Here is a 23,665-nt window from a genome sequence, read left to right as displayed (position 1 = left end):
GCAACTCAACCGCCAACAAAAGAAAAAGAATAAATTACACCTAAAAGGGATAGAGGGCATGAAATAATTAAACTCGAGGCTGAAATCAATAAAATAGAAACAACAAAAACAAATAAATGGAAATAAACCATATGAATAATCAATGAAACAAGTTTGTTCTTTGGGAAAATAAGATTGACAGACTCTTTTCCAAAGTATCTAAAAGACATGGGGAGAATATCAAAATTAAGAAAATTAGGGATGAAATAGGAGACAGAACAACAGATACTGAAGCAATCCAGAAAATCATAGGCAATGTTTTAATAACCTGTACTACACCAAATTGAAAAAAACAAAATAATCGATAATTTTCTTGATGCACACCATGTATTAAAGTTAAATCAAGAACCAATAAACAACGGAAGGTGATCTGTAACCCTTAGCAGAATAGAAGCAGTCATTAGAATAGTCTCCCAGCCAAAGCAAGCCCAGGGCCAGATGGATTTACCACAGTATTTTACCTGACTTTCAAAGAAAAGTTAATACGTACTCCTTAAATTATTTTACATAAGAAAAGAAAAGGAATATTGACCAATTCATTCTACAAGGACACAGTTATCCTGATACTTAAACCACATTAAAGACCCAACAAAGAAAGACAAATTTACAACTGACCAAATGTACAAACCAATTTCCCTAATGAACTTAGATTTAAAAAATGTTCATCAAAATACTTGCAAACTGAATCCAAACACACATTGAGAAGATCATCCACCATGGTCAAGTAAGCTTCACCCCACAGAGGCAGGGATGGTTCAACATATGTAAATTGTTAAGCATAATCTTCCATATAAACAAACTAAAAGATAAAAATCACACAATTATCCAGTAAGATAGAAAAAATCCTCTGGCAATATCCAACACCCCTTTATAATAAAAGTCATGGAGAGAAAATAGAATACTAGGGACACACATAAACATAATAAAGGTAGTTTACAGCAAACCTACAGCCAATGTCAACTTAAATAGGAAGAAATTCAAAACCATTCTGCTAAACTCAGGAACAAGACAAGACTGTCCACTATCAATATACCTATTCAAGTACTTGAAGTATTAGCTAGAGCAAAGAGACAACTGAAGGAGATCATAATATAAAATTAGATATAAAAGAAGTCAAAGTATCTTTATTTGCAGATGATGTAATATATATATAAGTGACCCTAAAAATTCCACTGGAAATATAGCTGATAAACACTTTTAGAGAGTAGCTGGATACAAAATTAACTCAAAAAATTCAGTAGGCCTCAGTGTAAATAATAACAAGTACACTGAGAAAGAAATGAGGGAAATGAAATATTTTAAAACAGCCTCAAATAATATAAAATATCTTGGGGATAATTTTAACCAAGCAAGTGAAATACTTATGTCAATGCTTTGTTGCTGTGAAAAGCCCCATGGCTATAACAATTCTTATAAAGGAAATCACTTAACTGAGTCTCGTTTACAGGTTCAGAGGTTTAGTCCATTGTCAGTATGGTGGGAATCATGGTAGCACACAGGCAGACATGGTGTTATAGAGGTAGAGAGGGGTCTACTGGACCTGGCTTGGGCCTTTTCAACTTCAAAAAAATTTAAGACTCTGAAAAAAGAAATTAAAGAAAATATCAGAAGATAGAAAGACCACTCATACTCATGGATCAGTAGGATTAATATAATAAAAATGGTCATCCTACCGAAAGCCATCAACACATTCAATATGGTCCCCATCAAAATTCTAATGCAATTCTTCACAAATCCTGAAAAAACAATTTTCATCTTCATATGGAAAACATAAGACTTAGGATAACATTTTAAAATAGTCATAAATAATCAAGAACTGCTGGTGATCTTACTATCTCCAGTCTTAACTTGTACTACAGAACCAGAGTAATAAAAACAGTATGCTATTGGCAAAAACAAGACACATTAATCAATGGAATCAAATTGAAATCCAGAAATAAGTCCTATGGACACCTGATTTTTAATAAAGAAGTCAGAAACACACACTGAAAAAATATCATCTTTAACAAATGGTGCTGACCAGATGGTACATATAGAATAATTCAAATTAGTCCATACTTATCACCCTGCACAAAACTTGATTCCAAATAGATCAAAGACCTCAACATAAAACAAGATGTGCTGAACCTGAGAGAAGAGAAAGGAAAGAAAGCCTGGAATTTCATTGGCACAGGAAAAGACTTTCTGAGAAGACCATTGTTAGTGCAGGCACTTAGGTCAACAATTAATATATTAAGTCTTGTAAAAATGATGGCTTCTGCACAGCAAAGGACACCGTGATTTGGACAAATTGAGAGCATACACGACAGGAAAAGTATTATGAAATACATATCTGGTAGAGGACAAATATCCAAAATATATAAACAACAACAACAACAAAGTCTATGAAAAAAATGATTAAAAATGGAGTGCTGATCTAAATAGAGAACCCTCAAAACACAAAATTCAAACATCCAAGAAGCATTTGGAGAAATTTTCAACATCCTTAGTCTTCAGGGAGCAAAGTCATTTTGAGTGAGGGAACCCAGACCTGGAAAGACAAAGTTATATTTGGGTACATTCACTTATACACTGCTATTAGCCAATAAATCAATAATAAAGCGACAATCCATAGAATCAAGGGGTTAAGTATATAAGGACTTAAGGAAGACAGATTGTTATCCCTAGGAAATGTATCTTAGTCAATGCTTTGTTGCTGTGAAAAGGCCCCATGGCTATAACAATTCTTATTAAGGAAATCACTTAACTGAGTCTCGTTTACAGGTTCAGAGGTTTAGTCCATTGTCAGTATGGTGGGAATCATGGTAGCACGCAGGCAGACATGGTGCTATAGAGGTAGAAAGGGGTCTACTGGACCTGGGTTGGGCCTTTTAAACCTCAAGGCATACCCCTAGTAGCACACTTCTTCCCACAAGGCCACTCCTATTTCAACAAGATCACATCTCCAAATAGTTCCACACTCTCCATTTCCTAGTGACCAAGCATTCAAATATAGGAACCTATGGGAACCATTCCTATTCAGACTACCACAAAGGGGTAAGAAACCTGATAGTTATGAAGCAATGGGGAGATTGGAAAGGGAAGATACAGTAGGGAGGAAGAAGTACATGGAAAGAGGGAGGGGACATGGGGAGATGCAGTTAAAAATTAAGGGCCACTTGTAAGGTAGAATGAAAACCTAATACAGTAGAACCTTCCTAAACCTATACATATATGAAGGCTATTTAATGAAACTATCAAATATGAAGGCAGCAGAACCCCAACTGGACAACTTCTTGTCACCAAATGAACTTTGGTATACTAAATCTAGTACCAGGATTGAGTTACATCCAATTTCATTGCTGGCCAAAGAAGCCATGAGAATCCAGAAATAACCCAAGTTTTTGACATACTACAGGATGCTTTCTATGAATTGACAGCCCGGCCCCATTGCAGAAGCTTACACTTACACAACTAACTGAATATGGTGCTTGAATGGAGCCTTCACCCATATATTTTAGTGTTTTTGGTACAGGCATGTACTCTGTAGGCTACCAAGTGAGAAACATAAACACCAAGCCAACCACAAAACATTTGGTTTACTATAGTATCCTGCCTACAATATATGCTAGTACAATAGTGGCCCAACCAATATATGACTTGACTTAAGGCCTACTCAAGAAGATGGAACCCATATTTGACACTGCATGGATAACCAAGAATCTGAGATTAGATAACCCAGGAACCTAGATCAAAACCAAGTACTACTGTTCTCTGAAAAGAATGTAGCAAGACAATGACTCCTTATGACATTCTCCTTTTGTCGTAATTAAGTGCTTTGCTCAAACATCATTAGAGAAGCTTCTTCCTGCAATGGATGGGAACAAATACAGAGAGCAATAGACAGACATTATGCAGTGAGTAAGAAACCTTGGAACAATAATCCCTAAATGAGAAGTCTCCATTATTTCTCTCCCCTCAGTCTCACGGAACCTTGTGTAAGAGGAGGTGGAAGGAAAACGCCAGAGGAGATGGAGCTCACCAAGGAAACGAGGTCCTGTAACTCAACATGAGTGATGCATATATGAAGGCACAGCAGCAGCATGCACAGGGGCTCCATGGGTCTGTGCCAGACAGGGCCTTAGACCTGAAAGGAAAAGTGCACACAAGCCTCTATATCTTATCAGAAGCAGTCTCCAATTGATAACGATTTGCAATTGACAATTTAGTTTTCTCTGAGGGAGTCCCACTGGGGAAACAAACTCTTGGGGTTGGGCTGCGTGCCAAGCTGAAGATGGCTAATAGAAAAGGAATTCAAATGTGCTTCGGAAGCCCCCTGTCTCACAACGTCATGCCATGGCTTTTCATTTCTCTTCTTTTTAGAAAATTTTATCTTTTTTAATGTCCTTTTTCTCCTATCACTTTACCCTGTGGGTTCTTTACATATATATTATGTCTTCCAGTTTAGTGTTTTAAAAGGGATTCCTAAGTGTGCAGAAACACGCCTCTCTATTTCTTAGGCCTTCTATTGGGCTTCTTTACTTCTGTTGGTTTGCTTTGTCCAGTTCTAATATGTCAGTTTTGCTTTTATTATTATTATTATTATTATTATTATTACTCCTTAGAATCATGTTTTTTACTCTAATGACAGACAGAAAGGGGGAGGCTCCATATTGAAGGGGTAGTAGGGAGGATCTAGGAGGAGTAAAGGGAGAAAACCATAATCAGGTTATATTATATGAGATAATTTTATATATGATTTGATATATGGGCTATATAAAAATATATTTTCAATAAAATTTTAAAAAGAGTATGAGAGAGAAAAAGAAAGTGTGTGGGTTCAGGTGGCTGGGTTGTAGGGAGGATCTAGGAGGAAATGGGGGAGAAGAAACCATAATAAGAATATATTGCATAGACTCCAATCTATATCAAAAAACTTTTTTAAAATATCAAAACAAAAAGTAAAGACATTTACATGAAATAATAGATTAATTATTAATGTATTCATTGTTTCTTCATTATGAATGTATGTCCAGGTTTTGGAGATATATAACAAAATCTTGTTTTAACTTCCTACAATGAAGAATCTTAAAATAATGTCAAGAGAAAGTGAGGTAAACTTACAGACAGAATTGAAGTATAGAGCTAACATGTTTTAGGCATATCATGCAACATTATCAAATATGATCGAATAATCTAGGGAGTAGGATCACCATCACTTCCCCCAAAAAAAACTATCTGAGCAACACAGCGATGGCTGCACAATACTGGATGGAGCACTGGGAAGCAGGGTGAGGAGGTGCTTGGCATCTTGGTATACAAACCTCTGAAAATGCTAGGGGATGAATTAGAAATGTTAATTAATTGATTATATCAAAGCTCATCATAATACATTCAGAGTGCTCACATTCTGGAAACAAAGTACTACTATAGAGAACTGTTCCACCAGAGAACCCCTAAACCTGATAAACAGCTTCAGCAAAGTGGCTGAATATAAAATTACCTCAAACAAAGAAATAAACAACAACAACAACAACAACAACAACACCCCAGGAGCCTTCCTCTACTCAAAGGATAAACAGGCTGAGAAAGAAATTAGGGAAATAACGCCCTTTGCAATAGTCACAAATAACATAAAATACCTCAGTGTGACTCTAACCAAGCAAGTGAAAGATCTGTATGACAAGAACTTCAAGTCTCTCAAGAAAGATATTGAAGATCTCAGAAGATGAAAAGACCTCCCATGCTAATGGATTGGCAAAATTAATATAGTAAAAATGGCCATCTTGCTGAAAGCACTCTACAGATTCAATGCAATCCCCATCAAAATTCCAAACCAATTCTTCATAGATTTAGAAAGAGCAATTTGCAAATTCATGTGGGAAAGCAAAAAAAAAAAAAAAACAAAAACAAACAAACAAAACAAACAAACAAAAAAAACCAGGATATCAAAAACTATTCTCAAAAATAAAAGAACTCCTGGGAGAATCACCATCCCTGACCTCAACCTATATTATAGAACAATAGTGATAAAAACTGCATGGTATTGGTACAGAGACAGGCAGGTAGATCAACGGAATAGAATTGAAGTTGAAGTAAAACCAGATGTACTGAAACTAATAAAAGAGAAAGTGGGAAAGAGCCTAGAACACATAGGCACAAGGAAAAATTTCCTGAACAGAACACCAATGGCTTATGCTCTAAGATCAAGAATTGACAAATGGGACCTCATAAAATTGCAAACATCTCTAAGGCAAAGGACACTGACATTAGGACAAAACAGCAACCAACAACAGATTGAGAAAAGATCTTTACCAATCCTACATCTGATAAAGGGCTGATATCTAATATATACAAAGAACTCAAGAAGTTAAACTCTATTAAAAATGGGGTACAGAGCTAAACAAAGAATTCTCAACTGAGGAATACTGAATGGCCAAGAAGCACCTAAGGAAATGTTCAACATCCTTAGTCATCAGGGAAATGCAAATCAAAACAACCCTGAGATTCCACCTCACACCAGTCAGAAAATCAAAAACTAAAGTGAGAGCAGATGCTGTCGAGGATGTGGAGAAAGAGTAACACTTCTCCATTGTTAATGGGATTGCAAGATGGTATAACCACTCTGGTAATCAGTCTGGTGGTTCCTCAGAAAATTGGACATAGTACTACTACCTGAGGACCCAGCTATACCACTCCTGGGCATATACCCAAAAGACGATCCAACATATAATAAGAACATATGCTCCACTATGTTCACAGCATCTTTATTTATAATAGCCAGAAGCTGGAAAGAACCCAGATGCCCTTCAACAGAAGTATGGATACAGCAAATGTGGTACATTTACACAATGGAATACTATTCAGCTTTTTAAAAAAATGACTGCGTGAAATTCTTAGGCAAATGAATGGAACTAGAAAATATGATCCCGAGTGAGGTAACCCAATCACAAAAGAACACACTTGGTCTGCACTCATTGTTTAGTAGATATTAGCCCAAATACTCGGAATACCCAAGAAACAATTCAGAGACCATATGAAGCTGAAGAAGAAAGAAGATCAAAATGTGGATGCTTCAGTCCTTCTTAGAAGGGAGAACAAAATAAACACAAGAGGAAATACAGGAACAAAGAGTAGAGCAGGTCCTGAAGGAAAGGTTACCCAGAGAGTGCCCCACCTGTGGATCCTTCCCATATGTAGCTACCAAACCCAGTCACTATTACTGATGCCAAGACATGCTTGTTGACAGGAGCCTGCTATGAATGTCTCTTGAGAGGCTCTGCCAGAGCCCTACTGACACAGATAAGGATGCTTGCAGCTAACCATTGAACTCAGCACAGGGATCCCAATGGAGGAGTTAGAAAAAGGAATGAAGGAGCTGAAGGGGTTTGCAACCCCAAATGAAGAACAACAATATCAACCAACCAAACTCCCCAGGGCTCCCAGGGACTAACTCACCAACCAAAGAGTACACATGGTGGGTCCCATGGCTCGAGCTACATATGTAGCAGAGGATGGTCTTGTCTGCCATCAGTATGAGGAGAACCCCTTGGTCCTGTGAAGACTAGTTTCTCCAGTGTAGGGGAATGACAGAGTGTTGAGGTGGGAGTGGGTGTGTGGGAGTGGGAGCATCTTCTTGGAAGCAGGGAGAGGAGTATGGGAGAGGATGGAAAGGGGATAACATTTGAAATGTAAGTACATAAAATATTCAACAAAAAATAATCTGGGGAAGTGTCTAGGCCCAAGCCATACCAGCTACCCATAATATTTAGAGCCGATGATTCTATGTGGTAAGGCCAGGAAGTGGATATAGGGATGATGGCAGCAGTTGCTTTTGTTGTATTGTAAATGTTAGTTTTACACCTAGATTTTCCTAGCTTTGGGAATGGGTTACATCCAATCTAGTTGTTGGCCAAAAGAGTTCCAAGGGAATATCTAAATAGCCCATGCCAAGGTTGTTAGGAGCTCTCCCCTAAATGGATGGTAAGGCCCTATTGCTGAAGACAGCACCCGTATAACTTACTAACCGTGAGGTCAAACCCACCTAGAGCCTTCACCCCTATTGACTATTGTTCACGGTACTGAACAATTGTTCTGCACGCTGCCAAATGAGAAAAGAAAACACCAACCCAGCTATAGACCTTTTGATCTACAATGGTGTCCTGCCTACAACATATATGAGTGGTACAAAGCTTATGGACTGACCAGCCAATATCTGATTTTATTCGAGGGTGTAATCCATGAAATGAAACTCATTCCTGACACTGGTCAGCCAACCAAGAGCCTGAGACTAGTTAGGCCGGGGACATAGACTAAAACCAAGGACACTGTTCTATTAAATGATCATAGGAACAAAGTTACTCCTGATGAGATTCTGCTATAACCATGGACTGGGTCTCATTCAGCCATCAACAGAAAAACTTTCACCTGCAGTGAATGGCAAAATATAAAGAGCCCCCAGCTGGACATGGCGTACAGATTAAGAGACCTTGGAGTACTTAGTCCTGAATGGGATGTCTCTTTCAGTTCCTTCCCCTCATGTTGAATGGAATCCCAGAAGTGTAGGCATAAAGAGACAACAAGAATGAAGAACACAGAGGAAACAAGGGCTTCTTGATGCACCGGGACTGATGCACATGTGAATTCATAGAGACAGGGGTAGCATGCACAAGGCATGCATGGATCTGTGCCGGATGACATCACAGTACTGATCAGAAGTGAACACATGTATACAACCCTAACCAAAGGGAAAAAACCTCTCCAATCAATCAATAACCACTCAAATGAAAAATTAGCCTCTACCGCTGGAGTCTCACTTAGTACGCAAGCCACTCTTACTGCCAGACCCCTGCTCAGCAGCAGATGCTGCCAATACACAGTGAACGAACTCAGTGGTGATTTTGGACGGCTGTTGGTTTTATTTTGTTTTTTGGCTCACAATGGTTTGCCTGGGATTTTTTTCTTTTTCTTTTTTCTTTTTTATCTTTCCCCTACAGGTCTTTTTTTGTTTGTATTTTTTTGTTTGTTTTTTTGTTGTTTTTTGTTTTTTTGAGTATACATTGTGGTTTCCAGTTTCATGTTTTCAGATTATTTCCATGCTTGCCAATGCATATGTTTCTGTTTCTTTATAGTTTTCTTTGCCTCTTGGTTTTACAGTTTGTTTTGTCCTATTCAGGTTTGCTTGTCTTTTTTTGTGCTTATTGTGTTTTTTTTTAATTTAGATACCTCTTAGAGTGAGTGAGAAAGGATGTGGATTTGGGTGGTTAGGACGGTAGGGGGGATCTGGAAGGAGTCGGAGGAAAAGCAACTATAACTCAGAATATCTTGTATGAAAAACCTATTTCAAGAAAAAATAGTTTGCATAAGGAAAGAGACTTCAAATTTATTTTTTACAATTTAAATTATTTATTTATTCATTTATTTATGGATTTCAGGGACATGTTCTTTCTGAAGCTGGCCTTGTACTTATTAATAGTCAGGACTGACTCCGAATTTGCAATTTTCCTGATGCTCCCTCTCTAGTGTTGTGATTATAGGCATGTGACACCATGCCTAGCTCTATTTAAAATGTCAATGATCAAAAGTAAGTATTAAACATGCAGCAAAATAAGACACAACAAAATCGGCTGTCTATAACACACCAGGCCTGCTAACGGTTCTTTGTTTTGAAAGTTGGATCACAATATTTAGAGTAAAGATTTTACTGCTGTTATCTTTCTCACAGGAAATAGCTATGTGCTAAATTCTGGCCAATGAAAGATAAACAGAAGTAGTATATACAACTTTAGAAAGGGCCAAGGACTTTTAATAATGATGTGAGGAAGTCTTTAGGCTATCACAAGAGGCTTCAGAGAATAGAGGGTAAACTATTGAAAAGAATGGTTTACAGAATGTCATGCAATACCAATAGCTGGTTGAAAAGCATTTGTATAAAAGTGTTATTCCCATGCTCACGCCTTTGTTTCTTATCCCAGAGGAGACATTTGTTCAGGATGATTAGCCGAGTGAAGGAACACTCAAGGGATACAAGAGTCCCTCCTGCCTTTCTGCCTAATGACAATGGGAGGAGCTAATTCTAAGAATGCTTTCAGCTGAACTTTACAGGAAAGCTTTCTCAGATGGTCAGGTCAATAAGGACACACATAGACATGATTCATAAGGAGAATCTAGAGTTCAATGTGCCCGGCGTGCTGCATCAGATCAAGAGTACAACCCTCAGGGTCCCAGATGAAATTCCTATGACACTCTTACTCTCGCACCATCAATATGGCTTCAGTCACCTCCACCTCAGGATCTAAGACATCTAAGATGTCTGCGACTTGTGACAGGGACACTATTCCAGAAAGCCCACCATTCTCCCTGTTCAATTCCCATAACCTGGGAACTCTTGTCAAGAACTATTGACAGAAACAGGATTATCCTGTATGGTTTAGACCAAATCTGCCCTGGAGACTCAAGGAAAGTAGCAAGGTTGTAAGATCTTTCAGAACCTGTTCTCAGTTAGCAATGACAAAGATGGAAAAGGGTGCATGTAATGTTCAAGCCTTTTCAACAAATGCTCATATGAAAATTAGAAATAGGTTTATTAAAATGTCTCCTCGCTGTATAATTTTAAAAGGCATATTATGGATTGATGAACATTTTTCCAAAGCATAGGTAAAAGAAATACACCCATACATGGACTAGACAAATATATGTGTGTGTCTTTCATGACAAATATAAACAAATTGTTCCATATTGTATAAGATACATTAAGGCATAACAGAAAATATTAATTATTAATATATTGATACTTTTATAATAATCAAATAATGGAAAACAGAAATTCAATGCCAATTTGATAAGGGTGTTTTTGAAACTCCTGCAAATAAACACATAACTTTTATAAATGTTAATGCCATTAAATAATAGCTCTCCAGAAAAGACAAAAAATTCATGAAAAAGTTCAGCAAAGTGACATTTTACAGGTGCTGCCCTCGGCAGGTCCCAAGCCTGCTCCTCTGGGAACCATGCTGGGCCAGGCATGCACTTACAACCCTTAAGTGCTCAGTTCCAACAGAGCGACATCAATGCTCTGAATAATTCCATTTTCTCCGATAATAAGCACAAATTGATCTACCAAAACATTTAAGGATTAATGTGTTACAAAGATTTTTCAATCAGTTGTCAACAATAAAAATAGAATGTGCTTTTATGAAGATTTATTTTTTACTTGAAATCCTTTTTAATTTAGAAGGTCTCATATCCAAAAGATGCCTTTGTGAAAAAAAAATGTATTCACTCTTCTTAGCTAGTACACGAACAAGGGTGAGAGCAAAATTCTCATGCTCCCTTACAGGCCTGGAGTTAGTGGTGGAAGCATAGAGCACACACCAAGGCCTAAACTATCCAGTTCACTGTTACTAATGAAGTGAGCGCTACTCTGACCTATGAACAATGGCAGTATTAAAGCAATAGAGATCGACCTATCCAAACAATTGGATTTTACTCATCAACAGGAAGATCGGAGCTGTCAAATTATAGACACTGATGTAGTAGTACTGCATGGATCTGGAAAGGCTACTCATTAAGATTTCTGCAACATATAGAGAATCTTTTCCTAGCAGAAAAGACAAAGCCAATGAGAGAAGGAATCAGAAAGCAGTGAGGGAAATATGTCCAGAAAGAGCTCAGAAGGTTTTCAAGTGTAAAACTATTCTGTATAACACTGTAGTGGTGAATGCCTTTTCAAACCTATAGAATGCAGGACACCAGGAGTGAATGGACTTAGGGTGACCATGATGTGGCAGGGTAGAATCAAGGATTGCAAAACCAAGCATCACTCTATTGGGGTTGTTGATAATAGGGGAATTAGGTATTTGTGGGGCAGCAGGTAAATTTCTCAACTTTTCTGTGAACCTAAAACTGTAAAGATTTTCTCCCTAAAAAAGTATTCTTTGTTTTTAAAGGAAATCAAGCACAAAGGATGAGAGAAAACAAAAAGAAAATATTTTGTAAATATTTAATTTGAAACTGGACCAATATCTTCATGAAATTTAACTAAAGAAAATTAAATTTTATTGATTATATATTAATGCATATACTATGTGAATTCTGAATATGTCTTTAAAATCTTACAATTCTGAGACTTCTACACAAAAAAATAATAGTAGGCAGATTCTGTAGATATAAATATAAAATGAAGTAATCCCACTTAAGGTAGTTTGAATGATAATGGTTCCATAAATCCACGGAGACTGGTGATATTAGGAGATGTGACCTTGTTGGAGTAGGCATGGTCTTGTTGGAGGTGGTGGGTCACTAGTGGGGAGGGCTTTGAGATTTCAAAAGCTCAAGCCAGGCTTGGTGTCTCATTAACTTCCTCCTTCTGGCCAATCCAGATATAGAATTCTTGGCTCCTTCTCCTGTACTATGTCTGGCTGCATACAGTCATACTTCTCACCATGACGCTATTTCACTTAATCTCTGAAACCCCAATTAAATATTTTCATTTATAAGAGTTGCCACTGTCGTGGTGTCTCTTTACAGCAATGAAACCCTGAGACACCATTAGTGCTTATTTTACATGACTTCCACCTCAATAAGAATTAAACCACATTTACTATGCACCAAGTACTTCTCAAAAGGAATTACATGATGTATTACTTAATCATCTCAATTTCTTACTGGAGCATCATTATTAAGACAGTTATGAATATTAATAACTGAATGGGGTGAAGGTTTAGCATGCCTCATGTTTCACATCCTCCCAGAAAATGTTACAGCATGGGGGAGGGGAAAGTATCTTGTGCAAAGTCTTTAGAAGTCTTCCCTTGAATACCACACCTAGCATTGAGACCCATGTACCCTGACTGTGAGGAGAACCTAGAACAGAGGAACATAGAAGATATGCTCTACCGGCAAGGAGCATGCAGAGAAATGGCTCTAGTGCACACAGGCATTTAACTACAAAAGCTTGCTAACAAGTTTCTCAGACATAGTACCTATGTTATTTCAAAAGATTCTACCTATGTTAGGGCCAGGAAGTTTTGTCTAAGTTTCCTAATGTGCTTATAGAACTTCACTGCATCAGAACCATAAGGAGTCCTAGATCAGTCTGGTCTGAAGTGTTTCTTCTGATTCTTCTTCATTCACTTTCATTCCTGAGTCCCAGAGCCAGATAGCGATGTTGCTATGCTGCTGTGTGATGCTCTGGATCCTTGGGTGCACCAGTCCTACGTGTTGTGTCTGGTAGAAAGGAAGTTCATCTTCACTGCTGGAGCCAGATATTTCATGTCGTGGGTGGTAATTTTAGTGGGGTGGGTGATAAGCTTGGACCTAGTTCAGGATCGAGACGCTGTTGCATGCAGGACCACATATCAAAATATGCATGAAGGACACCTTTCAAAGTTCTCTACTGACCTTGTTACTTCATCAGTAGGAGCAGGTATGGCACGTCAGTTGTTTCTAGAATGGAGGCATATTATGAAACCAGACTGGTTTTGAACTCTTATTTCCTACAAAATATATGTCTTTTGAAAACTTAGGTAAACAACCCTTCCATGTATTTTATTTATCAGTTACAGATTTTAAAAAATATTAGAGACATGCGTGCCCTTCTTCTTGGGCTGCCTTTGAGTTCCTGGGCTTAAGTAATCCTTCTGCTCTATCCATTGATGTAAGCACCAGTGAGGAATAAAAGTAGGTACCTCTGCAAATGGATAAAATGTTTTCCTCATCTTTAGATAATGTGTCCTATTTTTTTCCTCTTTGGGCTCTGTTTACTCAATGTACTTTTGGTTAACTTTCAGCATTTGATGTGGAAGTAGTCTGAAGAAAGAGACATGGTTCAACTCTTACACATTAATGTAACTGTTCTTTGTAGTTATGTGTAAACAGTGGGAAAAGAAGAAGTAAGGTGTCTATGACTAGATAGCCAAACTATGTCAGTGTAAGGTCAGATATCTGTATTCACTCTGTCTTGGCCAACACCAGCGAAGGAGAATTGTCACTAATAATCATGCTTGCTACCAGGAAGGTCCAGACCTAGTCCCAGTTATGCTGTGGGCAGCACACCCAAGTCTGGGAGAGAAGAAATGTCACTTATGTGTATTCAATGTAAAAAATCAGAGTTGGTAAAGGGGGTTGTAAGATCTTGGTATTTGGAAGGTACCGAGAAGGGAGATGGGTATTGCTGGAGAGAGTAAGAACTGCCGGAAGAGTAAGAATGTCACATTCACTGGAAACTGCTCGGAAACAGGCTGTCCATATTAGACATTAAATTTTCTCTTTTCAGTAGCTGTCATTAGATCACATCCTTAGGATGGTTAGTTTGGAATCAAATTAAATTACAACTCTCATGTATTGTCCTGGGTGTGAAATGAGAATGCCTTGAAGATTGTCTTGGCCCTCTCCTCTCCTTTTGATAAGAAATGAGGGTTAGAGATGGGTGGAGAATTCCCAGTGTTCTGTAAAAACAATATATAGACTACAGTTTGATTGTCTTGTACAGATATAAAATATGTAATACTCATTGTATGTGATTCAGTCAGGCTTTTAGAAATATAATAATAATGTATGAAATCTTCACTGTACTTTTTGAGTTTCTATACTAGTCTTAAACCCCACCATTTTCATATGGAAGGTTTAGAAAGTTCATTACAGCATATCTTGAGAATAAGAACATGGATCTTGAGATCAAAAGGAAGTTCAGAGCAGCTCAGACTGATCTGCCCACCATCCCAGTTGGTCTGCCTGGGACACAACCTGCAGAGGTAAGTTGCAAGTGGTCCCCAGTGCCTCATTGTGTAGTGCTGGGCTTGCTCTTTCAGTCCAGAGTAGCCTTGCTGGAACTCAAGAGCACCCTGCCTTCCTGTGGAAACCCTCACAGCCTCCAAAACTAATCAGCTTGGATCCCCACCTGAAGAATCTCATCTGAGTTCAATCTTCCTGACATCCCAGTTGGGTCTGATTGGGAGACAGTTTGCAGAGTGAGGTCTGCCTGAGGCATAGCCAGCAGAGTCAGGTAACCTCAGCTCCATTGTCTGGCCCAGGACTCACTCCACCTCCCAGAGAAGTCCTGCTGGCATCTGGGTCATCCAGCCAACACCAGGGGAAAACAGATGCCTAACGGACAGCATAAGAACAATGCCAGCAGCAAACCACTGAACTGAGAATAGGACCCCCGTTGAAGGAATCAGAGAAAGAACTGGAAGAGCTTGAAGGGGCTCGAGACCCCATATGTACAACAATGCCAAGCAACCAGAGCTTCCAGGGACTAAGCCAATACCTAAAGACTATACATGGACTGACCCTGGGCTCTGACCTCATAGGTAGCAATGAATATCCTAGTAAGAGCACCAGTGGAAGGGGAAGCCCTGGGTCCTGCTAAGACTGAACCCCCAGTGAACTAGACTGTGGGCGGGAGGGCGGCAATGGGGGGAGGGTTGGGAGGGGAATACCCATAAGGAAGGGGAGGGGGGAGGCGGATGTTTGCCCGGAAACCGGGAAAGGGAATAACACTCGAAATGTATATAAGAAATACTCAAGTTAATAAAAAAAAAAAAAAAAGAACAATGACATCTCTTTAGCCCAGCTATCCTGCTAAAACAAACCCTGAATATCATAATGAAGCTGAAACAAAATAAGAGAAAATGTGCCGCTTGAATGCTGGCATGGACCATTGGTGTCATAAAGGACGTTACAGATATTTTCATATTTTTATGCATTTTCTAACATTTAAACAATTTGAAATAAGTTGGGTGGCTGCAATAATAAAGGAAGTGTTAGGATACAGAGGCCACTTGTGTCTATTATGATCACAAGAAAGTTTGAGAAATCCTTCCCATTCTCTTCTCCAAACAATTAAACATGCAGTTATCTTAATGTCATAGTTTAGAATTGGTAGTATAACTGTCTTTGCTCTTTCAGGGAATAAGAAAATAATTGTCATGTGATTTCATTATTATTTCCCAGAAGTTATATTTTTTTCTCTTCAACACATCTGCCTTTTGCTGCCATGACAACAAGTTCTCTTACATGCAGCTGCATCGATGAACTTGTAACCCACTAGGGTCAAGCCCTATGGGGAGCAGAGGGAATTCTTGAGTGAGTGTATATCGTTTGACATGAGCCAGCAATGTTAAGGACCAAGGTCTCAGACCCACCGGATATTGGCATCTCTTTTCTCCTTGAGCCACTTGCTCAAGGCCCTGTACCAGTGTTTAGAAACAATTGGCCAGTGTGAACAAACACTGGCAACCATAGCACAGCTTCCTCCTCCTTATATTTACAGTCTGAGACTATTAGCTTATAGAGACCTTCTACAGAGAGTAGCTCATTCCTCCCTCCCTCTGATATACATAATAAAGTTACTTAGGCTTCAGGTTGCTTTGGTTGTTCGTAACACTCCCTAAGAATGTATATAACCCACCTGCACTACAAGACCTACCTATGTCACTCCTGGCATGTACTGAAGAGATGCCCCACTGTACCACAAGGACACGTGCTCAACTGTGTTCATAGCAGCTTTATTTGTAATAGCCAGAAACTAGAAACAACAAAGATGTCCCTCAGCTGAAGAATGGATGAAGAAAATGTGGTACATTTACACAATGGAATACTACTCATCTATTAAAAACAAAATAACATCATCCTGAATGAGACCCAGAAAAACACATGTAGTATATACTCATTTAGAAGTTGTCATTAGCCATAAAGTACAGGATACCCGTGCTATAATCCACAGACCCAAAGAAATTAAGTAATAAGGAGGGCTCAAGGGAGGACGCACGAGTGTCACTTGGAATGGGAAATAAAATATACATCAGGGATGGATGGAGGGAGAGAATTGGGTAGGAGACAGAGTAAGGAGGAAAAGGAATAGAGGTGGGGAATCAGATGTGAGGAGTGGTGTGGGAGACAAAATGGAAATCTGTAAGGGGCATCTCTAGGACTAGCCAGAGACCTGAGATGGGGAAACTCCCAGAAGTCTATTTGGTGAGCTTATCTGAGACTCCTAGCAGCAGGGAATATGAAGACTGAAGTGGACACTTCCTGTAGCCAGGCATGACTCCCAATGAAGAGAGAGAGACATCAACCCATCCACAAATCCTTCAAACCAAAATCTGTCCTGCCAACAAGATACACTGGGAAAAAGCAGGGATTGATGAAACAGTCAACCAATGACTGACCCGGCTTTAGACTCTACTCATGGAAGAGAGCTAACCCCTGACACTATTAATGACACTCTGCTATGCTTTCAGATAGGAGCCTAGCACAACTGTCTCTTGAGAGGCTTCATCCAGCAGCTGATAGAAAAAAAAAATATACAGAGACCTGCAGTCAAACATCGGACAGAGTTTGGGGAGTTTTGTGGTAGACGTAAGTGAGCAAGACATAGGGGTCAAGGACACCACAAGAAGACTTACAGAGTCAGTTGATACCCGATGTGCAGCTTGGTCTTCATAGTGGTCCCCTAACAATTGCATTCCTAGAGATGCCCCCACAGATTTCCACTCTTGTCTCCCAACGCTTTTCCTCTCCTCCTTACTCCCTCTGACTCTGTTTCCTGCCATTGACCCCTAGCTGGACTGCCTGGTAGGGCCTCAGTGGGGGAGGGTGTGCTTAGGACTGCTGTGAGTTGATGTCCCAGGGTGGGGTGGTATCCAAGGTAGGTTTCCTCTTCTCTGGGAAGATATTTGTGAAGGTGTGACTGGGAGGAGAAAATGGAAGGGAGGCTGTAAAATGAGTAAACAAACAAACAAACAAATGAAAAGAGAATGTTTAAAAACAGGGTAGGGAGAGCTTCCAGGGACTAAGCCACTACCTAAAGACTATACATGGACTGACCCTGGACTCTGACCTCGTAGGTAGCAATGAATATCCTAGTAAGAGCATCAGTGGAAGGGGAAGCCCTGGGTCCTGCTAAGACTGAACCCCCAGTGAACTAGACTGTGGGGGGGGAGGGCGGCAATGGGGGGAGGGTTGGGAGGGGAACACCCATAAGGAAGGGGAGGGGGGAGGGGGATGTTTGCCCAGAAACGGGGAAAGGGAATAACACTCAAAATGTATATAAGAAATACTCAAGTTAATAAAAAAAAAAAAAAACAGGGTAGGGTAAAAAAAGGAAAAGTGAATGTTTACAACCCTCCTGACCCCGCTTTTCCATGTACTTGTCTATAATTTCATTACTGTGTATTCTGTCTTCATTCTCTGGCTGTTCCTATCCACATCAGTGAAGTCCAGGTAGTTTCATTCTTTTAATTAATATAAAAATAATTAGCATAACACCTACAAAAATAAATACAATGTTTAACAGCAACAATGGCGAGAGTAAGCAATTAGTTTCTTTTCTTGCTGCTAAGACAAAACAACTTAAGGGAGAAAAGGTTTACAAATGTTGTCAACATGGTTCCAGGCTCCCATTCATCACAGCATGAAGTGACAGCTTCATGAGGAACTTGCCACATCACATACATAATCAGAAACAGAGAGCAATGATCAATGGGTGCTACTGCTTAGTTCTCTTTCTCCAGCCCAGATCACATGCCATGAGATGGTCCCACCCATAATAATGCTCCCACTATAAATAATAGGGTGACTTTTCCCACTCAATTAACATAATCAAGAAAACTCCCAACAGGTATGCCTAGAGGCCCATCTTCCAGGAAATTCTAGATTCTGTGGAGCTAACAACAGTAACATCACAATAACAAAAGCATTTCTAAATTTCCCCGTATGCTGTTAAAGTTTTCACACATTGCATAAATTATCCGTTTCAATTTTCAAAAAGAAATCTTTGTGTCGGGTGTTAGTTTGATATCCATTGTTTAAAACAGTGGATTGAGGTTTGTAAACAATTTGTTCAAGGCTATTGGTATTGAACTAAAATTTAAATGTACTTGTTTTGATGATTCTGTATAGCCATGCATGATGGATAACCTGGACTATCAAATTAATAGAATTTAGAACAACCATGGAGACAAATTTCTGGGCATGGCTTTAACAGATTATATATTAGATTGGTACAGGTGGGGAGACCTGCCCTAAATGTGAGTGACAGCATCCATTAGGATGAGATCCCTGATGGAATAAGAAGAGAAAGCTACCTCAGCATTAGCATTCACCTCTCTCTGCTTCCTGACTATGAGTACAATGAGACCAGCTGCCTCACATTCAGCCATGACTTTGACTTGGACTCGATGGTGGACTGTGCACTTTAACAGTGAACTGTGAGCAGAAGTAACCATTTCTGTCTTCATGTTGCTTTTGTCAGATGGAGAAGGCTAATAGCTAAATACATAAGGCTAGCTCATGGTCCACCCTGTGGAGAGCAGGCTCCCCTTCCAAATGAGTCATTGTTTTGTTGTGGCTTTGTATGTAGCAGCAGCAGCAGGAGGAGCATGTGCGTGCGTGCGTGCGTGCGTGCGTGCGTGCGTGCGTGCGTGCGTGCGTGTGTGTGTGTGTGTGTGTGTGTGTTAGCATCTTGGTTACATATATTCTTATATATTTCTATTTATTAATGTGTTTGCATCCAATGGTTTAAAATGGTTTAGTATTTATATATTTATATAAAGTATTTTAATATATATATCAGTCAGGGTTCTCCATAGGGATAGAACCAACTGGGATTGGAACAAAGTTGAATGGAGGGGAGGGGAGAAGAAGAAACAAGAGAAATGGGGGGTGGGTTGTGTGGAGATCAACCTTGTGAAGGAAAATATTGTGGTGGAGAGTGAGTTGCCACAGTCTCCTGCAACCTCTCAAAGATTCTTGACCTGCAGTACATGGCATTAGATCTAAGATCATTCCTGGAACGCCAGTGAGACAGTAAAGAGGAACCAGGGCCACAGCAGTGGCTGCTTTCTCCATCTCCATGTCTTCATGAAAGTTCTAGCAGGTGACAATACTCCCCTTCACGCCCCCTCCTTCTGATTAATCTCATTAGGCAGAGCTTTCATTGCAGTGCAACAATGATGTGACAAGATACAGTCGGCTGTGGGTTTAAGGGCTTGCGATTGGCTCAAACACTGTACATAAGCTTACATGCTGTGCAATAAACTCAGATCCGCACCCTGATGCTGGTCTCTGGAGTCTGATTCCAGGGATTTGTCACATGACTCTGTCACCTCTCACCACCATCCCCATCCTCGATCCTGTTCCTAAAAGGAAGAGTGTTAGTAGAATTGTAGAGAGTAAGTAGTTAAACTTGTGAGGCAAGGCAGCAGGCTTGAAACTCAAGGAAAAATTGATGCCCTTTGAGAAAGAATTCTTCCTTCTAGAAAGCGTTGTTTCTCTATGACTGCTCACAACTGATCAGATGATGTTTGTCTACGTTATTAAAGAGATCAAACTCCAGAAGTTGGTTGGTTGTAAGGAACAATTAGATCTACAAAATACACAATATCAGCTAGGATGGTGTTGAGTGAGAGCTAGGTATCAGAGCTGTCTTTGGTCACTTAGAATATTATAACAAAATACCAAACTTGGCTACTCATAAAAGCCACAAAATAATTTCTTACTCTTCTAGAGTTTAGAGATCTTTAAGATAGAGATCTGTTGAGGAATTACTTCTTCATTTTAAGATGCTATTCTTCTCTCTGCCTGTGGAGGAAGTTGAGAGAGTTTTTATAGGTCTTTTCCGAACTACACTAATCCTGCTTTGGGTGCACTAAAGGACATTTATGATCCTGAAAGAGTTTGGTGCCTGTGTCTACCTGAGATCAAAAGATGGATGTGTGTGCATGTGTTAGACATCAGTGTACAGCAGGAGGTGAACATTCACCTCAGGTGAGACTCAGCAGATTAGTGTGAAGCTAGCAGATTAAGAGCTGCAAATGTAACCCTGTGCACGGCCACAGTTCCATGACTTTGCATTCCTTGATTGGAAAGTTTAAGGAGGATATTGAACTCGAGTTGGAAGAGGCGACTCTTCCAACTCGAGTCCGGTCTCAAAATGGAGGGCCACGATCCAAAGGAACCAGAGCAGCTGAGGAAGCTGTTTATTGGTGGTCTGAGCTTTGAAGCCACAGATGATAGCTTAAGAGAACATTTTGAGAAATGGGGCACACTTACAGACTGTGTGGTAATGAGAGATCCTCAAACAAAACGTTCCAGAAGCTTTAGTTTTGTGACCTACTCTTGTGTCAAGGAGGTAGATGCTGCAATGTGTGCTCAGCCACACAACGTTGATGGACGTGTGGTAGAACCAAAGAGAGCTGTTTCTAGAGAGGATTCTGTAAAGCCTGGTGCCCATTTAACAGTGAAGAAGATTTTTGTTGGTGGTATTAAAGAGGATACAGAAGAATATAATCTGAGAGACTACTTTGAAAAGTATGGCAAAATTAAAACCATGGAAGTTATGGAAGACAGGCTAAGTGGGAAAGAGAGGATTTGCTTTTTGTAACTTTTGATGATCATGACACAGTTGATAAAATTGTTGTTCAGAAATACCACACTATTAATGGGCATAATTGTGAAGTGAAAAAGGCCCTTTCTAAACAAGAGATGCAGTCTGCTGGATCACAGAGAGGTCGTGGAGGTGGATCTGGCAACTTTATGGGACGTGGAGGAAACTTTGGTCGTGGAGGAAACTTTGATGGAAGAGGAGGCTATGGTGGTGGAGGTGGTGGCAGCAGAGGCAGTTATGTAGGTGGTGATGGTGGATATAATGGATTTGGAGGTGACAGTGGCAACTATGGTGGTGGTCCTGGTTACAGTAGTAGAGGAGGTTATGGAGGTGGTGGGCCAGGATATGGAAACCAAGGTGGTGGATATGGTGGTGGAGGAGGATATGATGGTTACAATGAAGGAGGAAATTTTGGTGGAGGTAACTATGGTGGTGGTGGGAACTATAATGACTTTGGAAATTATAGTGGACAGCAACAATCTAATTATGGACGCATGAAGGGGGGCAGATTTGGTGGAAGAAGCTCAGGCAGTCCCTATGGTGGTGGCTATGGATCTGGAGGTGGAAGTGGTGGATATGGTAGCAGAAAGTTTTAAAAATAAACAAACAAACAGCTACAGTTCTTAGCAGGAGAGAGAGTGAGGAGTTGTCAGGAAAGCTGCAGGTTACTTTGAGACAGTCGTCATAAATGCATTAGAGGAACTGTAAAAATCTGCCACAGAAGGAATGATGATCCATAGTCAGAAAAGTTACTGCAGCTTAAATAGGAAGCCCTTCTTGTTCAGGACTGTCACAGCCACAGTCTGCAAAAAGTGCAGCTATCGATTAATGCAATGCAGTGTCAATTAGATGTACATTCCTGAGGTCTTTTATCTGTTGTAGCTTTGTCTTTTTCTTTTTCTTTTCATTATATCAGGTATATTGCCCTGTAAATTGTGGTAGTGGTACCAGGAATAAAAAATTAAGGAATTTTTAACTTTTCAAAAGAAAAAAAAAGAACGTTTAAGGAGAATTTTTCAGACAACAAAAAGTAAGCTTTGTCCAAGAGATAAACAAAACAAACAAAATAAAAACCTAGAAAAAGTAAACTCTCTAGGGAGGCACGCTATCATCTTGGTTGAAATGCATCTGATGCATCTGGCGTCTGCTTGGTCTGGACATTAATACATACAAATCTCTGAGAAGATTCATTTACTTGGGGAAAGGGAATAAAATGGTAAATTGAAAATGAGTGAAACTACAGAATTGAATGAAATCTCATCTAATTCACCGTAGGCTTAAAAATGAAGACATAAAAAGCATGGCTTCCAGGTATGTCTCTCTGGCATGAATCATTAACACCCTCACCTCTTCTTATGTGCATCCCCTACTCTCTTATCACACAAGCACAATCACAATAATCACACACACACACACACACACACACACACAGAGAGAGAGAGAGAGAGAGAGAGAGAGAGAGAGAGAGAGAGAGCGCGCATCATAATAAACAAATGACATTTACAAGCTAAATTCTACTATAGGACATGTACAGTTTAGACAAACTTGGGTTTTCTGAAGCCTTAAAAATCTTGTTTACAGGTCTGGAGAGATGGCTCAGAGGTTAAGAGCACTGACTGCTCTTCCAGAGGTCCTGAGTTCAATTCCCAGCAACCACATGGTGGCTCACAACCATTTGTAATGAGATCTGATTCCCTCTTCTGGTGTGTCTGAAGACAGCTACAGTGTACTTATATATAATAAATAAATCTTTTTTAAAAATCTGGTTTACAAATTCTTCCTTACTGAGTTTCAGGATACCACATCCTTAGAAGTATATCGTAGGCCAAAATGATCAGCATTTCCATTAAGAACTAATGTTTTTAGTGGACTTCACATCTTCCTAGAAGCCCTTCTTCCTTTTAGGGCCTGTGAAGACAATTTCATGATTTAGGCTTTCCTGGAGGCCGTCTTCAGAAGCTCTCTGCTGCCTGTCCACTGCTTGTAGGAAACTTATCTCTGTTTTCAAAGGCAGCTCATGTGCTCCTGACTTTTATTGTGACTGATTAAATTCACTGGTCAGTGTTTCATGTGTCACTCAGCAATATGGCACAAGGAAAAGGGAACATGCTACTCATCTCCTTTTTTGTTGGAGAAAGGTTTTCAAAAATCAGAGCTAACCTTAGCTTCCTAATTGTACCCTTTATCGATAAAAAGTTTTTATATAATATAATTGGACAGCACCTAGGCTGAAACACTATATAACCTTTGAAACCTGGC

The 23,665-nt window shown here is 39.6% G+C and overlaps 1 pseudogene; it reads left to right on the top strand.

Moving 5' to 3' along the window:
• The first annotated feature begins 20,938 nt into the window (after positions 1 to 20,938).
• Hnrnpa1-ps51 (heterogeneous nuclear ribonucleoprotein A1, pseudogene 51) lies at positions 20,939 to 22,002 on the top strand (annotated as a pseudogene).
• Positions 22,003 to 23,665: the final 1,663 nt, after the last annotated feature.

Source organism: Rattus norvegicus, chromosome 2 (assembly GCF_021556685.1).
Source record: "Rattus norvegicus strain SHRSP/BbbUtx chromosome 2, alternate assembly SHRSP_T2T, whole genome shotgun sequence".
NCBI lineage: Eukaryota > Metazoa > Chordata > Mammalia > Rodentia > Muridae > Rattus > Rattus norvegicus.
Note: the sequence above shows the minus strand (reverse complement) of the source record. Positions and strands in the feature narration are given on the sequence as shown.